Raw genomic sequence first — 9,708 nt, forward strand, 5'->3', positions numbered from 1 at the left:
GTGATGAAAGTACCTCATAACTCCATTTTATAAAGAAGAAGTGAGGCGCAGAAAAGAACAGACGAGGTGATGCATGTTAACGTACTTATGACACTAAACTGTGCTACAGGAACGTGAGACAGTGCTAGTTATAAATGGGAGAAGACTTTGAAGCATTTCTGAAGAGCTGAGAGTCTAGATGTGTTCCCATTGCTGCAGAACAAACCACTTCAAAACATAGTGAATTAAAACAATTTATTGGTATCTCTTGTGGTTGGTTGTAGGAGTCAATGCGTTCATCTGGGATTTCTTATTGGGGTCGATCAGGCAGTGTAGTCAAATGGCTTCTGAGGCTGGAGTCGTGTGAAAGACTTCTTCACTTGAGGGTTAGGCACTTGGGCTGGGATGGCTACCATAGCTGGGCATCTGTTGGGCATCTGCTTCGCCACAGGACCGCTCTGTTTGGCTGGCTTGGGCTTCCTCACTGCATGGTGGCCTCAGGGTAGTGGGACATAAATTGGTGCTTCCGGGCTCCAAGAGAAGCTTCCAAGAGACAAAAAGTGAAAGTGGTGTCTATGAAGGCCTTGGCACTGAAACTGACATAGTCACTTCCCCCGATTCTATTGATCAGGGCCATCACAGAACCTGCCCAGACTGAAGGGAAGGGACATAGACTCTGCCCCTTGATGGAAGGCATGACAAAGAATGAGTAGCCATCTGTCAGAGGATGGAAGACCAAATGGATAATTTCCATTATCCCAGTGGACAGGCTCTTGCTAGGATGAGTCACTGGTAATTTCTCTCGTTGTTCTGCCTGAGTTCCACTTCCAAGCAGGTGATTGTCTAGGCCAAGGGAGGGCAGGCTACCTTGATGACAGTGCCACCAAAGACATGCATGCAATAGGGAGCAGTGAGGAGTTCCCCAAAAGAAAATCAAGGCAGTCTTACTACAAAAAAGATGAATGGATGCTACAGTGGTAAAAACAATGTCTGCTTCAGGCATATATTGTTTGTTTTAAATGTATTTTTGTCCAATGTGAGAATCTTCACACAAACCCATGCCCCTCCCCCATCCCCTTGACACTTATTCTCTGTGTCCCTCATTTTATTCAAATCACAATGTTTACTTGCAGCACTGCTAGGCAGATCTAGGCTAGGCTCTGCGTGGCAGAATCAAAGGTGAATCAGACCTGGGGCTTGCCCTCGAGTTGCTCACTCTCTAGTAGTGAGAAAAGAGAGACAGAACAGTAACATTAGAGAGAAAGAGACATAACAGGCACAGATAAAGTGCTCTGGAAATTTAGAGAAGAGATTACTTCCAGCTACATACTTAATCACATACTGCCTCGCAAAATCTCTTGTATTGTTGTCTTGCCTGGTTATTAATGCCTAAATTGTTGAACAGCAGCAAATCGGTCATGCTGAATAATTCATGGCTCTGCTCCTTCCCCTGCATCCAGATCAGCAGCTCCCCAGAGGTGGGGCTGGAGAAGGGGCTAATATCTATAGTCTTAAGAATATCACTTCGGCAGAAGACAACATCAGTGAAATGTTATCTGAATAAAGCTTATAAAAGCTCATAAACATAGACCTTTATTAGCTTACTTATATGTCTTCAATTCATTAAACAAAATAAGAAATTCGAAGATTGCTTTTCTCCATTGCTACGCACCCCCCCCCAACTCCCATAAAAGGAAATGTCTTTCTATTGGCCTCTCCTGCTTCCAATTACTGACATCTCAGTTGGGTGTGTTCTTCCACCATCAGATATATAGAAATGCCAAATAAAGGTGATTGACCATAAAAGTAAAGCATACCTTGGTGATGGCTCTAGAAAGAACTTTTACATACAGTAATCTGAGATTTCTTCATGGAAAGTTCTTTAGTTGTGTGCCATCAGATTGCTGCCTTTTGGCATTAGTTGCAAGTCTTTCTGAAAAACATACTATGTTTTCTTTTTCTTTTTGTTTCTTATTTTCAAAAGACAGATGGTTAGGAAATATCTTCTTCACTCTTATAATTATTTCCTCCAGTTTTTCTCCATTAAACAGCAATTACCCTCATGCATAATATTTGCAAGTAGTTATTTTCTAGCTCCTGAAGATAATAATCACAGTGAAGGCATTCATCTTATGTACTTCATGGTTTTTCTCAGCATGAAACTTCTATTGAATAGAATTTGTAGCACAGTAACTAACCTAGATACTTAAACATGCTTGGTAGTTATTTTTTTTAAGTGGATCAAGTTTTCAGATGAAATATTTGTCTGTTTTACAAAGGGTCGTTTTCCTGGATTCTATCCAAAAGTACCTTCAAAGAAAATTAGATAAGTGACTATTGTACTTCAAATATTTTCCAAGGGAGATGTGGAATGAGAAAACTTTTTTCTTCTGGCTTAAATGATCTCATATTTACATTGTGTTAGGCATTTTACAAAATATGCAAATTATCTACTTTTTGGAGAAAAAAGCCTTCTGGATTTATTTCTGGATGCTAAGGGTATTGAAAAACAATTTTATTCCCATTACACACACAAAAAAAACCACACTTTAGATAGATTTAACAAACATAAATTAAGTCATAGCAAAGTAGCAGAAAACAAGCAGTAATGATATCTTTAGAGAAATTACAACTTATCTAAACTTGGAAGCAGTAAATGAAATATCAAAGGGCGAAAATAAGAGCTTTGATGATTTGTAAATTGTAATATGAAAGATGATTTCAATAAGCAACATTATTTTACCAAAGGTCATTCATGATTAATTTAGAAGAAATTATTCTGGGCTTTTGGCATTCAGCTCTGTCCACATTTCACAACTAATTCCAAAAGCCAACGACATTAAGAACTATGCTATTTTGTTGAGTCAAAATTTGAACTGTGCCAAGAATGTGGTATGCCTGACAGAGTCCCTCACTTAAAAGTACCCTATCTGACCCCAGCACCTGAATTTCAGGGTGGCCTTGTCTTTCTCACCCTTTTATTGTGACACATTCACTCTCCAGAAGTCACATGATTAGTGGCATTTGTACAAAGGAAAGCATTCATTGCAGTGGTTTCTCTCAAATGTGGAGATTCAAAAAGGTTTCACCCAGGATGCGTTTCTGGAGAATGATATCATTGCTGGGAAATTCCATTGAATGGAGATAAAAGAAAGATAAATAGAAAGTTACTAAATTTTTAGAGATATTCTCAGAATCAAGACTCTCTCTAATTGGCTTTAAGAGAATTGCAACTTTGAAAATGAATGACAGTATTCAAGGGAATCAATGCTACTGTTTAAAAAAAAAGAAAGGAAAAAGAAAGGAAAAAGAAGAAAAAAAAAAAAAGAAAGAAAGAGACAAGGGGAGGGAGGGAGGCGCAGAGGATCCTGTCCCTGAGTCCTACAGAGTAAACAGCTGATGTGAATTCCTGACAGTGAGTCCTCTTGAATCAAATGATCTCTCTGGGCCATATTAACAATTGAGAATGACCAGAATTTCCCAGGGGGACCGTGTCCACAGTTGAGCACCTCAGGAATAATGAGCCACGCCTGCATTCCTATGTGCTGTCACATCTCCTTCCTGTTGCTCTCTGAGCTTGTCACACCCTCATCCACCCAGGCCTGGACCATCTCAGGCCCTCCAGTTGGTCTCACCAGGCAGGCTCCAGTCTGTTTCACTGCCAATCCATGAAATACTTTCCCCAGAGGCTGTTGTATAAAACTCAGGCGTGGCCATGTCCCTCCTAGCTTTAAACTACCCATCGCCTTCAAGAGACTCTTCTCAGTTCTTTATTTCTTTTCTTTTATTGTGGTAAAAACAAAAAAAAAAGAAAAGAAAAAGAAAAAAAAAGAACAAACCATACATGAAATTCACCATCTTAGCCATCTTTAAGCGTACAATACATTAGTGTTAACGATATGCACACTGTGCAACAGCTCTCTAAAACTTTTTCATCTTGCAAAACTGAAACTCTATAGCTGTTAAACAACAACTCTCCATTTCCCCTTCCTCCAGTCCCTGGCAATCAGCATTCTACTTTCTGTTTCTATGAGTGTGATAACTTCAAATACCTCATACAAGGGGAATCATGCAGTATATCTGCTCTCTTGTGGCTGGCTTATTTCACTTAGCATAATATCCTCAAGATTCATCCAAGTTATGGCATGTGACAGGATTTCCTTCCTTTTTCAGGTTGAATAATATTCCATTGTATGTATTTACCACATTTACCACATCAATGGACATTTGGCCTGCTTCCACCTCTTGGCTATTATGAATAATGCTGCTATGAGCATAGGTCTACAAATATCTCTTTTGGAGATCCTGTTTTCAACTATTTTGGATAAATATCAAGAAGCGGGATTGCTGGATCATATGGAAATTCTATTTTTAATTTTTTGAGAAATTGCCTTATAGTTTTCCATAATGGCTGCACTATTCTCTATTCCTACCACAAGTGCACAAGGATTCCAATTTTTCTACATCCTCACCAACACATCATCATCGTCAACATCATCATCATTTCATAATGGCCATCTCCTGGTGATTACTGAAATCAAGCACTTTTTCATGTTTGTTGGCCATCTGTCTATCTTCTTTGGAGAATGTCTATTCAGGTCTGCTGTTCATTTCTTAATCAGGAGTTTAGTTTTTCTGCTGTCAAGTTGCTGTTCCTAATTTTTAAGCATGGCCTACACCCTTCATGATCTGGTGGTAACTCTCATTTCCCTCCTCCTCTTATCTCACACACTTCTCTTTAGCAAGCTCAGTTCTGTGAGATTCCCTAATGGAGGAGCTACGCTATTATATCTCCATGTGTTTTTTCTGATGGGGTGCTCCCTTCTCAACCCCAAACACATCTTGAGTGCTAGAACGAAATCTACTTCTGAAAGAAAGAAGTCAGAAAGAAAAATTACTTGAAGGAATCACCTTTGGAAAGCCTTCTCTCACCATGTCCTGTAGCCCCCACTACCCCTTCCAATTAGAAATAAGTTCTCCCTCTTCTGGCTATCAATATACCCTGCGTGCAGAGCTGATCACGTGGGTTTGTGATTTTTATTATCTGCCTCCCCCATAAGACTATAAGCTCCTTAAAGTCAGAGCCGATATCTTATTTAATATTTGAACTCCGATGCCAAGACCAAGGCTTGTCACATAATCTGTTCTGTTAAATATTTTCTGAAGGAAGGGAGGGGAGGAGGAAGAAAGTTTGGGGAGCAGGTGAGCAAGCAGGCACAAGGAAATAACATACAACCAGGCTTCTCCTCTGCGATGCTCCAACTCCAACTGTGCTGCCCGGTTTTCTCTGCACAGGACCAGAGAACCCTGAAGACCTGGCCACACATGCGACTGTGCTCAGGTCCCACCTAAACCTCTGTCTCAACTTCCCAAAGCTGACACAGCTTAGTCCTCGTAAAAGTCACCCCCTACTTTCAGTTGCAGGGCTCAAAATGGAAGTTTAGATCCAGGGACTGCAAACCGATGGCCCAGTGCAATCAAGCAAATACACTCATCAAATCTTGGGATTATTGAGAAAACTGTTGTTTATGCAGCATTATACCATGCTAGCCACATTTCAACCTCTATCCAAGCCTTTGAGAAAAGTATTATTACCCTCACTTTTCAAATGAGGAAAACGAGACCCAGTAAAGGAATTAATCAAGTTTATTTTTTTAATGCTAAGGCCATGTTCTCAGTATTAAACCATGATACCACAAGGTTAGAGTCTTTTTAGACATACAGTAGATGAAGTCCATTGTTTTGGTAATTATTTATTAGATTATCAGCTATATGGTTCATAGACTTAGAGTCTTTTAGACCTATGAGATACCTTAGAGAACATCTAGTCTATCCTCTTAATTTACAAGTGAGGAAGCTGACAACTTGACGTGATTTGTAAACTGTACAGTAAATAGAATGATAAAATAATGCTTTGTAGAGATTTTTTCTATTTCATTTTTAAGTTTTTTTTTCTGCATATAAAAGCAATGCAAGATCAGTGTTGAGTCTACAGCCACGCCACCCTAAACGTATCCGATCTCGTCAGATCTTGGAAGCTAAGCAGGGTCGGGCCTGGTTAGTACTTGGATGGGAGACCACCTTAGGAAGACCAGGTGCTGTAGGCGTTATTAAAAAAAAAAGATCAGTTTCAAAAAAAATTAAAAGTTAAATAAATTATGAAATTAAAAATAATCCTCATATTTCAATAATGCTAACACTTATAGATAGACATGGTTTTAGACTTAGTTTATTTGTACCTTATTTTAGGCCTTAGAGAACAGTTCTATTTATTAGATGAATGGTTATATACTTGTATATAAACACATACATTCATGTATAATTAGTTGATATTATAGTCTTTATAAAATATTATCTTCTCACTGAATATTACTAATATTTTGTTATTTATTAAAATTTTTAATAAATATTCTTAAATTGTGGAAAGGATTTTCACCATAATCATAAAAGTAATACTTTCTCGCTGGGGAAAAATTTTTTAAAAATTATAATTCTAAGTAAAAAATACCTATTATCCCATCACCAAGAGATAACACATTAACATTTTGGGTTTTTTTGGGAGGGAGACTGTCTTTTTGCTTGTGTATGTGTGTATAATCAAGACAAATGGAACGGACATTTTAAATCTTTGATATGTTTTGCCAGATCGCTTTTTAGGAAATTTGTTTTAATTTAAACTAACAGCATCACCGAATGAGAATGTTCATCTCACAGTATCCTCACCAACTTTAATTATTATATTTAAAATTTTTGCTAATTTTTTAGTGGGAAGAGGGTCACGAATGTGAACTTGTAAAAATATTGATTATTGTGAAAATTATTGCTTATAGTTCTTATTTTATGAAGCAAATAAGAGTAAGTATATAACATTAAGATCCCTGCATAACTAAAATCTAGTTTACATCATGCCTACTTAGACTATTTTAAACCAAAGTAATAATGGCTTAAAAACAATTTTGCAAAACTGGATTATATTAAATTAAATCTAAAAAATAAGAAAGTACAAAAAAAAAGGCAGGTCAAAGAGCCTCAAGTAAAACTTTTATAAAAGAGGGAAGGCAGCATCTCTCCATAATCTATTTATTTATTGTCTCTTTTTTTCCCATCTTGTTTCCAAAAGGGGAGTCAACTAATACATGGCTATATCAGCACAATGGGACAGTCAGACCCCACTCGCAATCAGAATTTCTTAAATGTTCTACCTGGGCATCTTATAAAGCCACTTCTCATTTGGAGGGATATTCATCAAAGTCACAATTCACAGAACACTAGAGTTAGAAACCTAAACACCTTCAGAAAAAGTTTCATTTCTAGTCCAGTTACTACCTTCCTAAGGCTCCACAATACTATTGTTTGTGCCCTACCTGTCCCTTTGTACCTGAATTGTTTTAAATAAATATTTATGTCTGTTAAATTTCTGGTATGAAATACATGCCGTTGTTGGCCCTAATATTGTGACTACACTGTCTGTTGAAGGAGAAGGGAACTCATATTTGTGGAATGTGCAGAGTCCATAGCCCTGGGAAGATCCTTTGCCCTTCTTGAGGAAAGGCATTGCAGGTTTGTGATGCCAGTGTGTACGTCTGCCCTGCCCCGCCCCGCCATTCCCTCACTCCGCACCCCACCACACACCGCCCCCCCATCTCTAGATAACTATGTGAGATAAACCTGGAGAAGGAGTGAGAGTGAAGTGGAAATGTTTGGATTGTATTTCATAAATATCAAGATGCATGGGAGCAAAGGCAAAAATTTGGAATCTATTACAGCATGTGAATGCAATATGATGCTGTCATTATTGTTACCATCTGAAAAATGAAATCCCTTCATACTGAATGTGTTTTGTTACTTGTCAGTGATTAAAGCTATCATTGTTCTGAGGCCTTTGTGTTAGGAATGCATGATAATCATGATAATGGAGGCATGGAATTCGAACTCTTTCTCCCAGTCATTCAAGGACTTACAAAACAGTGAACCAAACCATCTTTAAAGCTTGATTGCTCCCCTGTGCAAAGCTTTGTTACGGGAAAGCTGGTTACTCAAGACTCCCTCCCCACTTCCATGCTTTGTTAGTGTCCTCACTCCGTCAGGAATGCCCCTCTTAGCAACCCTGTCTGGCAGTTCTGTCAATCCAGGATCATCTCAAATGCCACCTCCTCCATAACATTTCTTCCTTGTGAACTTTTTTTCTCTGACAAAGGTTTCTTGAAGGTAGAAACTACATCTTACACATTATGAATGACAGATGTCTCTAGCTTTCCCCCCTCCTTTCTGCGTGTAAAGTTGTTGCAAGGAAGTGCTAACCCACCAAGGGACTACATTGGCCAATGTATTGCACAGCTTGGTATGCCCAAGTAACTTGTTCTTACTGGTTGAATGTAAGTAGAAGTGACAGGTGTTGCTTCTGGTCTGGGCGTTTCAACAAGCAGGTATGCCTTCTTCACTCTTTCACCACGTGGGCAGCTTGAAGCAGAAGATTCTGCCAAGTAGAAGAGTACAGCAGGAACTCAAGATAGAAGGAGCCTGAATCCCTGGATCATCAGGTGGAAGAAAGTTGCCTGCTGACCTGGAACAGCGTCACTGAGCTGGTAAGTAAGTGAGAAATTAACTTTCATTGAGTTTGAAGCCACTGAAATCTGATGTCTTCTTTCTTAGAGTTAGAGCCATTTCCCTGACTAATACAGGTTGATACCCTTTTAGTAACTGGCTCATTTCATTTCATATAGCAGGAGCTCAAAAAGTATTTGTTAAACTAAAGTGGAAGTTCAAAGACAGACACAAAGAAGTATAAATTAGGTTACACTGTTAGAACACGGTCTGAGGTATCTGATGACACCAAAATGCTTTTCCAACCCTATTTTCTTAAAAAATATCCCCCCCTCACCCCAAGTAATTTGTTTTACATGATAAGTACTTACACTTTGAAATCAGTTGTCACTCTATTCTTGGCAAAGAGAAAATAAGATGTTCTGAGAACTGATGGTCATTCTGGGCGAATGTGGATGCCAAGTTTTCTTCTAGTTATATGAGACAGATGGCATAACTGTGACAAATGATGACAAGATGAAAGATACTCCTCTTTGTCAGATAATCGGGTCAGATTTCCAAATAAGACATAAGTAGGGGATAGAGAGCTTTGGCCAATAGCACTTTCATTCACATTCCAATTAGACTTTCATTGCAAAATGATGATATTATTGCTAGTATTATTTCTTAGGTTGAGCTAAGTCATACAAAAGGGAGATATCTATTAGCTCTGCTCAAAATGTCAAGACAAAACAAGATTGAGTCATTAGCCCTTCAAATCAACGTTAGTTTAATTCAGTATAATTGGATATTGCATTAGAAAACCAGAGTGTAAAGCTTGAAGAGTAAGAGGAAAGTGATGAGGTAACCAGAAATTTGGCATAGGGCTTTTCTCGGAATTACTCTTTAATCTCCTCTCAATGTACCTCGTTTTTTTCTGTTCCTTCACTCATTTTATTTGTCTTCCACCTCAGTAAGTAAGCATTCCCATGGAGACTTATTCCTGTCTCTCTGTTCATGGACATTTTCTTATGATTTATCTTTATGCCTAGATTGTTTGATTTATCTGGCTGGCCTACTGTACCATCAAAACATGAATTTTTTCCCATCATGATTTTTCCCATAAAAACATGGATGAACATGTATACATTTTTTTGGATAATTTTTTCCAATTTTTTTTTTCCTAGAACAAAAAGTTGAACTCAT

At 38.3% G+C, this 9,708-nt stretch overlaps 1 long non-coding RNA gene and 1 pseudogene across 2 annotated transcripts in view; one reads left to right on the forward strand and one right to left on the reverse strand.

Moving 5' to 3' along the window:
* Positions 1 to 246: 246 nt before the first annotated feature.
* Positions 247 to 9,708, reverse strand: part of LOC111745332 — a 28,981-nt gene continuing 19,519 nt past the window's right edge. For both annotated transcript variants that reach the window (XR_002782602.1, XR_002782601.1), the window contains exons 2-4: positions 8,895 to 9,019; positions 8,346 to 8,561; positions 247 to 522 (exon numbers count right to left, since the gene is read on the reverse strand). This is a non-coding gene — a long non-coding RNA (uncharacterized LOC111745332). The remainder of the gene's footprint in view (positions 523 to 8,345; positions 8,562 to 8,894; positions 9,020 to 9,708) is intronic.
* On the forward strand, positions 5,967 to 6,086 carry LOC111745341 (annotated as a pseudogene).

Source organism: Pteropus vampyrus, unplaced genomic scaffold, assembly GCF_000151845.1.
Source record: "Pteropus vampyrus isolate Shadow unplaced genomic scaffold, Pvam_2.0 Scaffold152, whole genome shotgun sequence".
NCBI lineage: Eukaryota > Metazoa > Chordata > Mammalia > Chiroptera > Pteropodidae > Pteropus > Pteropus vampyrus.